Source organism: Anas acuta, chromosome 9 (assembly GCF_963932015.1).
Source record: "Anas acuta chromosome 9, bAnaAcu1.1, whole genome shotgun sequence".
Classification (NCBI taxonomy): Eukaryota; Metazoa; Chordata; class Aves; order Anseriformes; family Anatidae; genus Anas; species Anas acuta.
This window is the reverse complement of record NC_088987.1, coordinates 12,452,761-12,470,388: the sequence shown is the minus strand read 5'-3', so window position 1 is coordinate 12,470,388 and position 17,628 is coordinate 12,452,761. Positions and strand designations below refer to the sequence as shown.

At 52.2% G+C, this 17,628-nt stretch overlaps 1 long non-coding RNA gene across 2 annotated transcripts in view; it reads right to left on the bottom strand.

The window, feature by feature from the left end:
* Positions 1-17,628, bottom strand: part of LOC137861401 (uncharacterized) — a 71,790-nt gene that overhangs the window by 24,246 nt on the left and 29,916 nt on the right. For both annotated transcript variants that reach the window (XR_011099578.1, XR_011099577.1), the window contains exon 4: positions 16,382-16,550. This is a non-coding gene — a long non-coding RNA (uncharacterized lncRNA). The remainder of the gene's footprint in view (positions 1-16,381; positions 16,551-17,628) is intronic.

Below are 17,628 nucleotides of genomic sequence, written 5' to 3'. Positions count from 1 at the left end.
TGTATTGGCAGCCCCAGTGCATGACAAAAGCACTGCAAATCACAAAGGAGCTTTATCTCCAGCTGTGTTGCCCAGTCTCAAAGGCTGGGCATTGTCAGTAAGGGCACTTTGCATCTTCAAAGAGCAGGAGCAGCTTCAGGCCCAGCCCAGGGTACCCTGGAGACCCCACGATGCCACCCTGGGGGCTGAAACCCAGCTCCGGGCCCTGGAGCTGGAGCCTGCAGAGAGCGGGGCAGACACGGGGATGTGTGTGGGAGCTGCTTCTAAAGGATCCTGCAGAACCAGGGCTGCCTCCTCGGGCGTCCTGGTCAGCCATAAAAGTTATTGGGATCCTTGTGCATGAACGATGTGACTGGGTCCTGTAATAAGCCAACGTGAAGTTACGTGTCCGGGCAGAAAGAGAGCAAAAGGCTGCTTCTGATGTGAAACCAGCAGTGTGGAGGGATTTGGCTCCAGCACAGTGGTGCTGTGGCTGAACACCCGGGGGCTCCTGAGCCAGATAACGGGGAAGTGCTTATGAACTGGTGCTCACGCTGCAAACTGTGCTAAATGTTTGGTGAGTACCAAAAGGGTCTGAAAAAATGTCTGAAGGCAGAAAGGAGTGCTCCGGAGTGAGGCATGCGGTTCTCAAACTGTTTGGAGTAACACCAAAAAATGAGCATCTCTTACACATCGAAAGCTCGTGACAGGAGGAAGAAACAGAACAAATACTGGGCTTAGGAGAGGAAGTTACAACAAGGCACAAAACCAGGGAAAGGAATCAGGGCACATTTAGCAGGAACCAGGCATTTATCTTTAAGGAGTGGGGTTAGAAACATCTGTAAGAAAGCATGAGACAGATTCTCCATCCAAGGAGAGATGCTTTCCTAGCTCTTTCTGGGCTCAACTCAGACATTTCTGGGCAAAATCCGATGCCTGTGAAATGCAGACCATCCATGCCGAACAACTCCAGCCAGCTCCCTTAGCTGTAAGCAACACAAGCCTGTAAGCCCAGGGGGGGAAATGAAGAAAAGAGCCCAGCAGGGAGCTGCACAGCCACTCTGTGCTGTCCCCAGCCCCGCTGCTCCTCACCCTGCCAGCGGGGTGGGTGCCAGCAGGGAGCCCTGAGCACATTTGCACCTTGCTGCCCTCACCCCTGCCCCGTGCACTCCTCTTGCCTGTGTTTGCTGTGTGAGCCCTGCAGAGCGAGGGGATGCTGCCCTGCACCTCCGCCCCTGCTCATTAGCTGGCGAGAAATAAATCCCTTTTATCTCCGCACTCATTTTCTAGGAATAATAATCCCTTTTCGTGTGCACCCACTTTAACTGTTCCCAAACTGAGATGTAATTGCTGATAGTAATTAAGTTAATGCATATTTACAGCCGTGCAGAATTATAGAGGGTCTCCTGTAGTTTTATATGGGGCATTTTCTTTAACCTGCTATAAAAGCATTAACAAGTTGTTCGGCATTAATTGCCTTTTTTGCTATCCTGTCCCGTGCCGTGGGGCAGGGCAGGGCAGGGCAGGCAGATGGCAGGGATGTTCCCCCATGGCAGGCCCAGCCTGGCTTTAATTCAAGGCAGAGCCTGGTCCTACGGGGTCTATGAGAAGGTCTGGGGTCTGTTGCAGGGTATGCCCAAGGTAACCCTACAGGACACGGGGTGACCGGCTGGGTGCCTGGTCTTCATGCCGTATGCTGATAAACCCTGGGTGAGACGGGCTGAGCCAGCAGTTTGCAGCAAACACGGGTGTCTTTTCTGCTCCTTTTCTCCAGTTTTACCAGATTCACTGCTGTGGCCACTTCCTGAGGGGTTTGCAATAAAACCCTTGTGTACCCTGGGGCACAGGATACACAAGATACGGGGCAAAGGATGGGGCAAAGGAGGGCTCGGCCCCTGCCCTGGGCTCTATGTCCAAGCGCTGTCGGCCCCCACCCCCTTCCAGATTTTCTGCTGCTTGCATTTGTGCTTTTGTGCTTGCCAAGAGCCCCAAAGCACTCAGCAAACAGCGTGTGTGGTGAGGGATCACCTCGTGTAATCTCCGGGCGAATCTCCCCATTATACAGTAGGCTAATTAACTCCGGTGCAGGGTCACGATGAGCTATCGGCTCCAGGAATGCCGCCCCCGAAGGGAAGTAAATATCTCTGCGAGAGCGAGGAGCCCCTTTCTATGGCAGTGAATCCTGATAAAGAGCTTCACTCCATTCTCCTGCCGCTGGCTCCAGCTTAGCTGCCTTAAAGCTGATTCTGCCCCGCGCTAATCTGGAGGAGCCATTCAGCCCAAAGCTCAGCGTCTGAGTCTGTTTGCCGAGCGTGCAGCTGTGTCAATTTGCAAAGACAAAGGAAAGCTCCTCTGTCAACAGGTTGGGGAGCTCAGGTAGCACGAGCGAATTGAGGGCAAGAAGTCAAAGCGGTTTCACCAGGCGGCCGACCGCGCTCAAATCCCAGCCGGCGCGAGGGGCCGGGGCCGCGCGAGGGATAAAGGGGGCACAGGGGAGCGGCCGGCCCTGTAAGCCCACCAATTAGTGCTATTAAAGAAAGATAATTAGATCTGCTCCATGGAAACCCCGGAGGAGGGAGAATGCAATTTCCACTTGGGCTTATTTTAATAAAAGTTGGAAGTGCCAGGGGGTGCCCAAAGGGCGCTGTAGGCAATAGCAGCAGGGCCCCCGGGCACGGGCAGGCAGCCGTGCTGTGAGCAGGGCTGGGGGCACAGGGCAAAGATGTGAGGAGGGCAGGGGGCACACCAGTGTCCCTGGGGGAGTGAGAGGGTCGTAGGTAAGTCCTGGGGAGGACAGGAGGCTTCTCAGCCAGGCTGTGCTGGACTCTGATCCTATCTGTGCATGCGTGCGCAGGGGGAAGCACCCTTAACCTCAGTGCTGCTGGGTCAGGGAAATACTTATCTTAGTTCCGTGTGGGGGAAACAACGTCTTGGGGAAGTCAGGCCTGAGATTTCTGAGTGCCACAGCGCAGCCTGGGCTCTCCCCACCACCACCAAGTGAAGCCCCTTGAGCCAGTGCGGGATCCGGCCAGGCTCCGAGGGCAGCAGGGGCACGGCCGCAGGGGATCGCGTCCCTCGGCACTGAGGGAACAGGCAAGGAGCTGTCACACAGCCAGCGTGTGAGGAGATCCCCAGCCTCATCATTCTGATCATCTCAGCTGATTTCCTGCCATGCAGAGATGCACAGAACGAGCTGTGCCTCAGCAAGGCCCTCTTGCCACCGAAAACTTCCACAAAAGCAAAAATTACACTGGAAATAAAGGAAGTCTTGCCTTTTTCTTTGAATATTTGAAAGAAAACACACACGGGACTCGGGCTCAGGAAGATTTTGCTACAAATTGGCCTCTTGGAAGAGACTACACGTGGGGAAGAGGAATGTGAAAGGGAAACAACTGAAAGGCTGCAAACAGCCGACCAGGGCTGATTTTGGTACCGGCCATGTGCTGTCCTCACCCCCAGCAGCTGTCCCTCCCCTCTGCCCGCTGGGCAGCAACGAAGAATTCAACCTAAATGAGCCGTGCTTGGAGGAAATGCAGTTCTCAGACACTTAACACAGCTTTAGTGAGCGCACAACGACCATACACATCAAATACCGAGGTGATACCACAGCAAGCAGGGAGCACAGGAGAAATCTCGTGTTTGTAATAACTCCTGACACACGGCTCAAAATAATATTCTGCCCTAAACTTCTTCCTTCTGACGTAAATAGTCCCGGGTTGCAGATGTGTGACCAGATTCTTCTCTCGGAGTTAAGCTTATTTATTTTGATAAATGTCTGGGAATATAACACCTGTAACATTAATAAACACAGTCATCCCTTTCAAATACATTTTATACCTACTGTACGTTTTTATTTTGAGATAATAAATCACATGCATAAACCTTATTAATCATTTAAACAGCCCCTTAAAACACTGCTGAAAAGATTTTCCAACTCAAACACCTTTTAAGACGCAATGACATCATGTCTGTCGGGACATTGTTGTGTGGCAAGGACTGTGAGACATTTTCCCCCCATAAAGCCGCTGTAATAAAGTTTGTCACTGCAGTCATTAACCTCATGTTTTCTCCTCTTGCCTTCTTCCTTACTCGGGCACCACCCATCACCAGGGACAAAGAGAAAACGTGCCTCAGTGAAAACTTTGGGGGTCCAACCATGGAGTACACCACTAGGCAAAATACCCAGTGATTTCAGGAGAGTTACCTCTGTCCCTTCTTACATTAACTGCAGGGGTACCTGTGCACCCCTGGGCAGGCAGAACAAGAGTGGGAAGCAGGAGGAAGACAAGACTCCAAGTTATCCCCAGAAATTGAGGAAAACTGAGCAAATGGGGTCACTTATGGAACTGGACATCCCAGGAGGAACCGGTCCTCGCTGGAAGTCTTCACTTGTGCATCTCCTGACCTGGGAGAAGCTGCTGTCTCAGCTGGCAGGCTCAGTGGAGGCTTTGCCTGCCGAGCAAATGCAAAGCTGTGTTTGACTAAGCTAAGAGAGGGGAGAGCAGATGTGGGTGTTGAGATTTTATCGGGTGGAGCCTGGAGATGCTTAGGCAGCTGGAGCTTCTGCGTGAGCAGAAAGCCATGCTGAACCTGGTATTTGGACTATCTGCCTCTCTCCTGTTGCTGGAGCTGAGCTCCGTGCTTTGTGAACACACACAGATGAGTGCAGCACGCCCAGTCCCCATCCTTCGGTGCTCTGTGAAACCAAAACCTCAGAAGTGCGGTCACTGCCAGAGCTGTGACTCAGCCCTGCTCCCTGGTCCTGTCCCTGGGGCAGGGAAACTCATGTGATGAGCTGCTGGGCTTGGCTGCTTCCAAAAACACCTCTCCTGGCAGATGGTCCCACTGGGGAGGGCAACGCTGTGGCGTGCACCCCCTGCAAGCAGGGACAGGGGCTGGCGGCATGAGGAGAGCTCCTTGCAGGGCAATTCCAGCCCCAGCTCCTTAAAGCTCAAGGCTAGAAGGGCCTCCTGCATGCACACACACAAATCCAGCTGAACTCAAACATTTCAGTCCATAAAAGTGAGCCCCATGGTGCAGGGATGTGCGTGCTGCAGGCGGGTCCCAGCAGGGACCGGCACCAAGCGTCACCGCCGCCCCTCCAAATTAACGCACACAAAGCCCAAGCCCAGCTCCGGGACGGTCCAGCTGCAGCCCCTGCTATGGTTTTCCTTCTCAAAAGGCACCCCGGCCAACTTTAAGCCAATTACCAGGGAGACAAACACACCTGCCTAATTAGACACAGCCTCAGCCCCAGACCCCATGGAGCTGCAATGCCCGTGAGCTGCAGCGGCGTCCCCCGGGACAGCATCGCGCCTCCAAGCCTGGCAGCGCACGCAGCCACCCCCAGCTGAACAATTAAGCTATTAAGTAACTCAGGTAATAAATTCAGATTTTGCCCTAATACATTTCTAATGACCTTGTCTAATAAATTCGGAGCAATCTGGGGAGAATGCCTGTTGCCATATTTTAAAGGCAAAAGTGATTTACGTGTGCTGAGAGGGCAAAGACAGCCGCGCGTGATTTATTGCTATCAGTCACTGCATCTTTCATCTCTTTAATTATTTTCTCTACAGGCAGCTTCAAAAGTGCTCTTGAAGGCTGAATGCTGAGCATTTTTCGAGTTCAGATACTTTGCAGTTATAGGTCGGAACTCCTGTGCTTTCCTTCCCATCTGTTAGCCACAGAGGCTGCGGTTCGGTCTGCTTCGCTTGGACCTAACGCGACGGGTGATTTTGCATGCTCGGTGTCGTACGGAGCCAAACGCCTGAAACCTCCAAGAATTTGTCCACCAGGCATCCAGCATTTTCCGGTGGGGAAGCCAGCAACAACCACTGGCTGACTGTGATTGTAACAAGATTTACCTCTTGTTGCCAGACTACAGGCAGGGGCTTGGGGAGCGATCTGAGGGTTGCTCTGGTTTTATTGGGCACGAAGACAAACTTCAGCATCCTTCCCAGAGAGAGAGGAGCTCGCCCAGCACCGACCACGCAGCTGAAAGGGAAGAGGATGTTGAAAAGCCTGAGTTTGGGACGGAGGAAGCACAATTACACAAGGAAATTAATCTGGTTTCCAGTGGGGGAGAGAGAAGCCGGCATGGCCAAGCCCGGGAACCTGGGGGCTTTCCAGGGAGCTCATGTCCTCTGGGAAACCCAGCTTAAAGCAGCGGGGCAGTGCTTGTGTTTGCATCCTCTCTCTCCTGCACACCCCAGAGCTTCCTAAGCTTTGACAGGGCCAGATTTAATCTCTGCCTAACTCCACTTCCTAGCCAGGGCTCCTACTGTGGGGAGGTTTCCTGCCAAGACCATCTTCCAGCTATTTCCAGGTAGCCCTCAAAACGGGCCTGGCTGCGAGTCAGACCGGAAAAACCATTGCTACGAGATTTCCTGTCTGCCTTTACAAGACAAGAGCTCTGGAGAAATACCAAGGAATCACCCAAGCCCTTGATAAACACCTGCCTGGCTCACGGACAGGCTGGACATCGGGGACGTGGGACAAAGTGCGGCTTGTCCTTTGCGGAGATCCCAAAACTGCTCATCCTGAGGTGGCCTCATGTCCTGCTGGAGGTGGAGGGGAGCAGCAGGTCCAGCTCCTTGGGGCCTGGACAAGGTTTTGTTTCACAAACCTCCTGCTCAGCAGCGTCACCATGGCAGGGGTGGGATGTAACACAGCCCAGCCCCAGGGGCTCGTGTGCTTCAAGTGCTCCACCGTGACCAAAACACCCCATGAGCAGCAGGGAGCTTCCAAAGGGTTCTTCTCCCCACATCCCACCGGGTCCCACCGTGCTGGAGCACGCGTCTTCTCGAATGACTTGTCTTGCTGCGATTCTCTGCAGCCAGAGGAAACCCTCAGCAGCATTTTTTGGGGTCAGATTTTCATGACTGAGACCTAGTCATGCAAACAACGATTTATTTTTTTCTTACCAAAACAACATTAAGGAGAAAATTCTTTCCCATGACTAAAGCCGAGCGGGAATTTTTCAACAGCACGTCAAAGCAGCAAGTTTCGGGAAAAGGGTCAGTTTGGGTGCAATTCGAAATGTGATTTTTCTTTCGGTTTTTGAAATGGGAAAAGGCACACTTCTGGTGTCAAGTGCTTGTCACACAAACGGGAATACTGTTTAGAAATACCCTGGTCAAAAATGCAAACCTTTAAAAGGCTGTCGAAGCTGAACTTTCATTTTGATTGTAATGGTTTAAGATTTCTAGTTTGCAAAACATATAAGTAATTCTCATCAACACTTTGTCTTTTAATTAGGTGAACACATCGCTCTCCTGAGTGCAGGTCAGTGGGGCAGAGCTTGGTAGCACGGAGATGCAGCAGGATCTGGTGCTCTGGTTTTCACAGCGAACGGCGCTGGGTGCTTGCTGTGACACAGACACAGAAGGATCAGGATGATTCCAAGGCAGTCAGCATTCAGCTGTGCCGTGCCAAATATCTGAGAGCTCAGAGCTTTGAAAAAGAACGAACGTAATTGCTCAGCCAAGGGTGACCAGGCACCAGAGCTAGGACCTCGCTCTTATATTTGAAAGGGAGAAATCCGCACAGCATCTCATAACAGGACTGCGTTAAGGACTACGTTCAACAGGGGGCTGGTGTTGAACTATGTTCCCTGGTACTTCAGGGGATACAAAAACAGATAATGAAATTTAAACACGCTACCTCCAATAAAACTCCGAACCACTTGTTGGTCAAACTAAAGAGTACAGAATATTGTTCTCACCCTTTTCTGCAATTACACCCTTGCCCGGGAGGCTGCTGGAGGGAGAGGGAACTCCTGAGCAGCCGGAGCCCTTTCGGGGGGCGGCGGCGGAGCTGAGCTATCCATCGACTGTCCAAACACCACGCAGCAACAATGGAAATGGAATTCATTAGACCTAAATAGACATGATTTTATCCTTGTTGGCCTAACCTTGGTTCCTTGTACATCGAAGCCTTCCGTTTGTGGGCTCAGACGTTAACAGATGAGTTATTAACTAGCCGTGGCTAATTACAGATAGCTGCATCACCTTCTGAAAAAGCAGCCATTGTCAAGGCCGGCTAGGGCCAAAGTTGAGGTCTCGAGAAGTTAATCTTACTGAAAAAATTCCCCTATGGAAAATATATTTTTTCCTTCAGCTTCATTTTTATGGGAATTTGCACACTTTCCCGAAGTGTTTGCAAAACAGCCACCAAAGCCAGGCAGGAGAAGAACAGGACGGGCTTTCCCCGTGTTCCGAGCTGGCACTGAACTGCGCCCATTGCTGAGGAGGAAATCATTACGCCCTGAAACTTTCTTGCATCTAGATGATATACAATATTGTTAATGAACACAGGTCCAGGCATTTGCCTGCCCCAGCTGCATGATTTTTCACTTAGCGCCGCGCTTTGAATCTTCCCACAGGCTGCGAAGAGGGTTGTCCCGGAGAGGAGGGCAGAGATTTACTTTGCTAATGCGTTTGGATGAGGCAGAAACACGGCGTGGAGGAATTACAGGAATAAGGGAATTATCATTTCTACCCACAGGAGGAGGAGCCTGCCCTCACCTGGGCTGGTTCCCAAGTGGGTGTCCTGCCCTGGGGACACTGCAGAGCCTGGGGGCTCCCATCGTGTAGGGCATGGCAGGAGCTGGACGGCAAAACTTGGGCACCTTGAGCCTGGAGATAGCTGAGAGACCCCAGACCCCTCCAGAGGGACTGCGAGTGGGGACACGTGTGACGTTAGCCAAGGCTTTCTAATTAGATGGAGAAAACAAATCTGCTCCACCCCAGGCAGCTGCGGCTCCAGCCAGCATGTTACTTATTAGCTCAAATTATTATTATTATAAAAAACACTTGACTTTCTTGTTCAAAAAGTAAAAAGGGATTAGCAGGGTCTCTCAGACGGCTCTCCTCAGACTAACCTCCAGCATCCCAGACAAAGCCCCCACCAGAACAGAGGCTTTCTCAGTGCAAGGACAAAACAGGCCCCAAACGGCAGCAATAGAAAGTCAAAGGCAATACTTGACGGCGCACTCAGCTCTGTTTGCTGACTTTCCCTAACGCATACAATAAAGTTCAGCCCAGATATGTCACTGCTGCCAATTACCCAGGGCAACAGCCGGACCCTGGCGCTGGTAAATCAATGGGGGCACAAGGGAAAGCTGCTTTCCCCAAACCTGAAGTACGTGGAGGACCATAGAGCACACAAGGGCGGATTAGGGGCTGGGGAACAAAACGCACCGGGAGGGCTCTGGGTCCCCTCTGCCCACCGGCCCTGGTGGCTTTCCCAGCCCCCTGTTGTCCCAAACCTGTCCCAGCAGAGGCTGCACCCTCTTGAGGAGTTTGGGGACAAAGGAGCCAGAAAGCCCCCAGGTTTCAGCAGGAAGGCCGGGACAGGCAGGGACATCCAAAGCGGCTTTCCCCAGGGCTGGCAAAGAGCTGGGCGGCGTGGGAGAGGGCGGCCAGGGTTGGCGTTGGTCGCATTTGGCTAAAAATGATTTGATTGGCAAATCCAAGCTGTCTGGGAGTCGGTGAGTAATCAGCATGAGCCACAGCTTTGGTGTGAAGAGCTCTCTTTAACCTTATTTTCCTGTTAAACGAACTGCACCACGCTCAACCCAGCTCTGCTCAGGGACCGAAGCTTTCCCCGTCCTGCAGGCAGGGATGCTGAACTAAATGGATTTCAGTGATTTGCATGGAAACGCTTGGTTTGACTGAATAACAACTGGCATTTTTTAATCACACAGCCCCATGTGGCTGGGTGCCTTGAGAACGCCACCCTGCAGGTAACAACGCTTCTCTGGATACGGCCTGAGGCTGGAAAAGGGCCGAGCCCTCATCCCACTGGTGCCATCAGCACTTCTTCAGTCCTTGAGGGGAAAGCTGTGCTGCCAAGAGCCCTTGGAGGGCTGCGGCATTTGCTTGGAGAGGATTTTGAGTAGCGTGATGCTCGGTCACTCTGGGCTGCCCAGCACCGTGGGCTGTGTAATGGTCCAGAGAAAATCAATTGGACGCTGTGTTTCAGAGATAAGGGCTGGGATTTTATTCCGGAGAACCTGGTGACCCCAATCAATCTCTGTCCCCAAACTGTCTCAAAGTTTGATGCTCTACTCTGCAATTAAACTTTAACAACCAAGAACTGCAGCAGATGTTCCAGTCAAAATGCATTTATTAACTATTTATTTTTGATGCACATCAAGAGGTACCAGCCAAGGTATTTAAAGGCAGACAACCGTTTGCTGGTATATGGTCCCATTAAAACCTGGAGTTATTTTTCATCTCCTGTTTAAGGTTCCATTTTATGCTGATAAAAATAGAATAAGCTATGAAATCTCCCAAACTTTCTTCATGACAATTACTCTGCAAAAAGAACTTAAGCCAACAGTTGCAGCATAAAGCAGAGAGCTTGAAATGTGAATAAGGAGTTTGGCCACAAACCCAAAAGGAGTGGGTAGGGAGCACAGGGAGGCAGGGAGGACGTTCCCCCTGCTATGCAGGTACCTGCCTCAATGCTTTGTTGGCCTTGCAGTGCTGTAACGTTACTTACAGGAAATCTTGAAAGAAAGAAAATGTTAGTTGTTTTTTTTTTTTAATTTAATAAAAAGTCAAGCATAATTCCTGAATAGTCCTATTCCAGAATAGCCCTGCCCAGGACATCAAGCAGAGCCCCAGATGAAAGTGTGCAGCATCTATGGATGCAAGTGCTTGTCCCCAGCATGTTCAAAGGACAGGATTTGGGTCTGTAAGCAGAAGTCGAGATGTGAATTCAGTATCCAGCGTTGGCACGTGCACCAGGACCCAGTGATCCCTCTCTGGTGAGCATATAACATGGGAGAACCTTCCCTTGTGGCACTTCTCGCAAGCACAAGTGATTTGTGGGATGGGGACACGAGGCATTTAGCAATCAACCTTCACACCCTGCAGCACAGCCCAGGACACCAGCTGGACCCCGTGCCCACAAGGCAGCGAGAGGGCACCCAAGGAAGATGCTCTTTGGGAGATGCACAGAAAAATCCGTGCTTTCAGCTCTGCACCACACTGGGCAGCTCAGACAAAGCTCACCCCACAAGGTGGTGACACGGGGTGCAGCCCTGAAGCCCGCAGGGGAGCTTTGCCTGGTGCCTGCTGCCTGTCCAGGCACCGAGCATGCTGCCGGCTCGGCCCCAGCCAAACGCCCTTGGGCTGGCCCCGTCCAGGGCCGGGAGAAAAAAAGGGGCCTTCGGCGGGGAGGCGTTTTTCATCGCCCTGAGAGCTGTGTCCGATTGCATTGTCGGAAGCAGCAGGTAGCAGCGAAAGGCTGGGGCATTCCCCTGGCCAGCCCCAGCCCCCGTTGCGCTGCCTTTCAGCGCGAGCCAAAGGTCAGCCCGCAGCCACGGCTCCGAGCCCGCGCTGTTTTGTTACGATTGTCACAAGGTAAATTAATCAGATTTACGGCATTAAGCCCTGCCGTATCTTGAGCCTTTCAGTCCTTTCTGCCCCCAGATCTTGCCCCGTATGAAGGGGCTCTTTGTTTATCCTGCACTTACAGTCTTCATTTGGTGCCGGGGAGCAGCTAGAGGGATGACAAGTGTAAAGGAAGGGCGGCTGCTGGCAGGTGCCCAGCAACAGCGGCGCTTGCAGCCCCAAACCTTTCCCATCTCCCTCCATACCAGGGCAGAAAACAGTGGTTGCCTTGCCTTAAATATTCCTCCCAGGTAGCCAGCTGGGCAAGGTCATGTTTTCAGAGCCACACGCCTTCTGGGGAGGGCAGCTCCCCCAGATAACAGAAGCAATTCCAGAGCAGGGCAAAGCGCCACGACCAGGAGCACAAAGCTCAATTTATGTCCTCCTGACGCACCCCCAGCATGTGGGACCACTTACACACTTGTTTGCCTTGGTCAGCCGGGCTGCAGAACCACCAGGGAGCTCAGCCTTATTTCATTTTCCAACGGGGATGCCAAAATGCTGGTCTCAGGCACGCAGGGGGCTGCCCGGACGCGCTCCCCAGCTGCAGGGATCTTTATCCCGCCACGCAGGAGAGCACCAGTGTCCTGCTGGCAGAAATTTGTCTGCAAATTTCCCCTCATTGAAGGGAGTGAGGGGCCTGCAGGACACGGGCTGAGAGGAGAACTTGATTAGGGCCAGGGAGACGGAGGCACATCAATAGCCCTCCTGTCAGGGGCCAGCCATGCACTTCTCCGCGCTCTTTCGCGCTCACAGGATCGCATCCTACCAACCGCCGGGCTTTCAGTGAGCCTCATTTCTCCCCAGTATATGGCATTAAAAAACCCTATAGTTAACCTACCCATATGGAAAAGCAATCTTGAAAGAAAGAGCAATGGAACCAAGAGAGGACAAGGAGCTGGTGAAGGCGGCTGCAGTGAAACTTGGAGCTAGAGTGGAAGAGGGTGGGAACCGGCATCTGCGACCTTATCTCCTGCAGGTGCATTTGATTATCCTCAGGGCAGCTCATAACCACGGAACATAAAATAGATTGATGCATTTGTTTTGAGCAATGGCATGCAGATAAGGGGAATTATACGCCACATTTGGATGTTTTGCTTGTATTGATTTTTCTGCTTCAAGTTTTTAGCTTTTCCACAAGAAAATGAAAAGCAAGATGACAGGATATGGTCTGGACATTAACATGACCTCTCCGTAATCAGAAAACATTTCACATGCATTTAAATTTAAATAAGGGGACCACAATGACAGCCTAAATTCCCACCATCCATCACTCTTTGCAAAAGGACCTCTTCCCAGAGACGGCTGGCATGCCGAGCGCCTCCTCTCCCAAAACAAGCAGCGTGGGTGAGTTTGCATATAATCTGCTGGCCCGGTGCTGGTATGTAACCCAAAGATGCCTGTAACTTTCAGAGCGTGAACGGTGTCATGTTGACTGAAAAACGAGACTTCTCTGCGAGCTGAGGCTCCCCTGTGGCACGGCAGCACGGATCTGTGCACAGAGCCAGCAGCCTGGCTTCAGGGGATGCATCCTGCACGCCTCCCAGCCACAAGCTTCCTCCCACACCTGCCTCCAGAGCCTGGCCCCGCTGACTCATGAAAACCTGGAGGGCTTCAAATAGCTTTTTTTTTTTTTCTTCTGTATTTTCAGATGAAAAAGCCTTAACCAGTGTATTTCCTAAAAGAAAGAGAACATAGATGTGATTCATGTTTTCAGGCACACGTCTGCTTAAATGTTTTGCCAACATACATCGGCTGCAATCACCGTGATTATTTCCTCAAGATTAAAAAAAAGGAAGAAGAGGGAAGAGCAGGCACTCCCAACCATGCCTGAATTAAAGAAATGGTGTCATTTCTTTGGCATTATCATTATTTTCATTTCCCTCTTCTCCCTCCCCTCTACAAAATCATTAAATCATTATAATGATTAAAAAAAATACCACAGCAGATGTCTGGCCTGTTTGATCCCGAGCCTGAATAGGAACAAAAAAGGACTCGAGACTCTGATTATGGAAAAAAAAATGAAGTAGAAGAGAGAAGAAATTTGTAAGAGGAAAGCCATGAAGGAGAAGCTCCGGCTTTGATCTCCGCCCTGCTCCAGCTCTGCCAGGGGCTCTGCGGAGCGAAGCCAGGCCATTACGAGGAGGAGCGCAGGGGCAGCATTTTATGTGACCTGCTCAAAGGAAAACAAGTCACTCGGAGTGAGATTTCCATCCTTCGGGTAAGAGAAAGGAAAGAAAACACAGATTGGATGTGCTTAGAACAAACACAGGCCTCAGATCACCGCTGCTATTTTGACTTGTGTGCAACCGGCCTATTTTAGCCTACGGAGGCTGAGGAACAGGCTGCCAGCCTGGGCTGGCTTGTTCCCTTTAATGCCTGATTTGTATACCCTCACGTCTGCCCTGCTGCAGGAATCCAGTGCTGAGGGAACAGCCAGTGGAAATCAGAGCGATGGCAGCATGGAGCATTAGCAGGCACACAAAGCTGGGCTGTCACACCGACCTTGGTGCCTTTCAGCAGTACAGTGACACCGGGAACAGTGAGGGGACATTTCCTCCGTGTTCCCTGCTAACAGCTCCTTGCATGTGCTGGAGACAGAGACACTTGTGTCAAGCCAGCTTCCAGGTGAGGAAGCTAAAGGAGATGTTGCCCCAGCCGTCCCCAGCCCCGCACTGTCCCCACAGCCGCCTCTCAGCACGGCAGTGGAAAATTTGCCCTTAGGAGTCTGAACGGGAGCAGACCTGGCCTGAAAATCTGCCACTTGGAGTGAGCACACCAGGCATCTCCTTTTCCAACTGGAAAAGTGTTTTACCTCAGCCCTGCTGATGAACATTAATTGAAGACACATGTTCGCGAGACCCAGAGGCCATCTGTGCAAGCACTCAGTGAGAAGATCAAGCCCAGCTCACACCACGAAGTCATGTGCGTAACCAGCATCACCTGTGCTGCTGGCTGCAGGCACGCAGGAGGAGGACTTGGGGTGCCAGGCACCCAGCTCCCACCTAACCCGAAGCAGCCTGTCCCCTGGGGATGCTTGCAGATGTCACCTCCGCTGAGGAGCGGCCACCCCAGAGCTGAGAGTGGCACCTGCAGGGCAGAGAGGGAGCCCTTGTTTGCTGCAGCAGGCCGTGGCAGCAGCGGGGCTCCCCAGCAGGCAGCTCACACAGCAGGCACGACACCAAAGCCACCCAGAGCTGCACCAGCTGGGGATGGTTCAGGGCTCGGGGTGGCCTGTGGTGCAACTGCCAGAGGTCACACGTGGCAGCCAGCTCTCTTTGCCCTCCATCCCTGTCTCTGACCAGAAGGGGACCAATGGGAAACGGTCATTTTTAGCTCATTTTCAGTTGTTTTGGGTGGATTTAGCATAAATGTTTTCAATGTGTTCTCCCCTTCCCCCTTTCCAAAACAAGGCATCACACAGGACAAAACTAAAGTAAGAAAAGCCCAACCACACCTGGTCAAACAGAGCATTTACCTTAATCCATGAGAATCAGTTTCTTTTTCATTTGTTTCACTTGCATATTTTTTAAAAACAGTAAACTCATTCGTTCATACAGACATAGCAAATTCCACATTTCGCAGTGGAACACCAGCCCGAAACAATGCAAAGAACTTTCTCAAATCAAAATCCATCTGCTCGTCTGGCTGGTTTGCATTCATTCTCCATCTTTTTCCCCTCCCAGATTGCCCACTGAACGTGATCCCAGTTCAGAAACAGTTTCAGCTGCCACGAGCGTTTGCTTTTCACCGCATAAACTGTGAGCTCAGTGCCACCCAGCATTACTCCTACCACCGAGGAAAGACCGCCTTATGCTTCACAAGCACTTCTAACACCGTTTGGGAAGTTTGCCCAAGGGGAGACCAAGCTTTTCAAAACGAAGGGCCCCACATTGGGCTTTTGCAGAGAGCTTTGGGCAGCTGAAGGAGCCGAAATATGTGTCCTGCTGCACTGCTGGGTGCTCCCTGCCGAGGGGACGGAGAGGGTAGAAAATGGGGGGGCTGCCTTGTCAAGACACACCAACATTCATCTGGAGGCATCCTTACACAGCCTGAGGGACCTGCCTACATCGAGCTAGTTTACACGTGGAAGTCAGAGCAAGTTAAGTCCAAGTGTCAATTTAAAGCACGGCTGATCAAAGAGCAACAACGCACGAGCGCGTTACTGCTAGCTAGGAATTCGCCCTGCTGTCAAGCTGCCTCCCAGGCACCTCTCCCCAGCGCTGTGATCTCCCGGGGTTTGTCACCAGCCAGCAGCCATCGCACGGGGGATCTGCTGCTGAAGGCAGGCACAGCACACGCCGGTGCTATGGGCAGAAGTGAGTCTGAAAACGGAGAAGGCAGTGCCGGGAGGATCGGGCAGCCCCGGCCGCCTGCGCTCTGCCTGCTGCCACGAGGGAACATGTGCTGCACAGCCCCGGCTGGGAAACGCGGGGAGAAGTCATCCAAAAGCTCACTGCAGAACAGGCTGCTTTTAAAACGGGGATTTTAAGGGAGTGTTTTCATTGCTTGAAAATCTTCTAGCTCCAAAACAAGAATTATTGCCCAGCTTTGGTAAAAGAAAGCAGTAAAAGCATTTATGTGCATAAATCCCAAATGTAGTCTTTATCCAACTACGTTTCCATAGAAAATGCTTCTACTTTCTTGTCTGTTTTGATGTTGAAAATACCTGGTCTTGCTCACTGACAAAACTGCACCTCACGGACCCCTCTCTTTTCCAAGGAAAACAGCATCTGATACTCAGCCAGGGAGTATCTTAGCACCTCTGTCTCCTGTGGATTTTGCCTCTGGCTTTAAGGAGAGCAAGACCCAGCCCAGAGCCCCCAGCACAAGCATTTGGAACTGGTTTGCTCCACATCTCGCTCCCACTTGTTTGGGATTAAGGAAGAGAGGCATTTAAAGCCATGGGTGGGGGAGACGAGCTGGGAGGCAGGGGCGGCTGCAGGGAGCCCCAGGGAGGAAGCTCCAGCTCTGTACGGGGACAGCGGCACCATCCCTACCTGCTCTGTGTCCCACAGCACAACGCTGCCCTTTCCTCAGGGGTTTGTTCTCCAGTATGGGCTCCAGCGTCCTCCTGGGTGTGCAGAAAACATCTTTGCCTGGGGCTCTGCACCCCCAGCTCCTCGGCCAGGCGCCCTCACAGCCTGACTTCTCTCCAGCCTCATCTCCCTGTGCAGCACAGAATAAAAACAAGATAGTGTTAGGAAAAAGGGGAACGATTTTAAGCTAAAAGAGATTTAGATCAGGTGTTAGGAGGAAGCTTTTTGTTCAGAGGGTGGCGAGGCACTGGTGCAGGCTGCCCAGAGAAGCTGTGGGTGCCCCATCCCTGGAGGTGTCCAAGACAAGGCTGGATGGGGCTGGGGGCAGCCTGGGCTGGTGGGAGGGGTCCCTGCCCATGGCAGGGGGTTGGAATTAGATGATCCTTAAGGGTCTCTTCTAACCCAAACCATTCTAGGATTCTATGAAAACCTTTACTCTGCTGGCTGGCTAAATGCCTGCATTTTATGTTACAAACCTTCTGCCTGCTTGACACACTTGCATCAACAGCTTTTCTGCCCATTCTCATAGATGCAAATGATGTAAGTGAAGTTGCGTCCAAGGCACAGCAGTGTGCTCTTGGGCCAGAGCAGCTGCAAGGGATCTCCCAGTGCAGAGATAAAGCCTGAGCCACTTGGACTTCAGAGTTGGACCAAAGCTCTGGGAAGACCTCGATATTGATGCTTGCAGCGGGGCCAGAAGTGTCGTGGCAGCAGCATGCTCCTGGCCCCGTCCCAAACAGCAACTTCCCTGGGCAGGGTGGGGGGCACAGGGCAGCATCTCTGCTGCCTGTTGAGGGGTGTGCTGCAGTCTGCATGGGAGATTTCCCATTTCCACGGCACTCACATCCCTTTGGGGTAGGAGGGACAAAAACCAGGTCCATCTTCTCACCTGCCCGCGACCACCCCGCTGTTCGAGGTGGCATCCGAGCCTGCCTCAGAGCAGAAGCACAAACACACGAAAACTGAGTTATGGAGAGTCTCCTGACAGGCTGGCAGCCGTCTCGGTGACTCACTAACTTGTGATTTCCTCCGTGGTGGTTTTCCAGCACAGCTGCTGCTGGCCGCAGCACATGGCGAGCGCCGTGTCATTTCTCAGAAGGCCGGGCTGTGTGGGCAACCTGCGCATCGCTCACGCAGAGCCCACCACAACACCCCGTAATTGCCAGGAGGATAACAGGCCGTAAATCTGGGCAGCTGCACATGTGAGG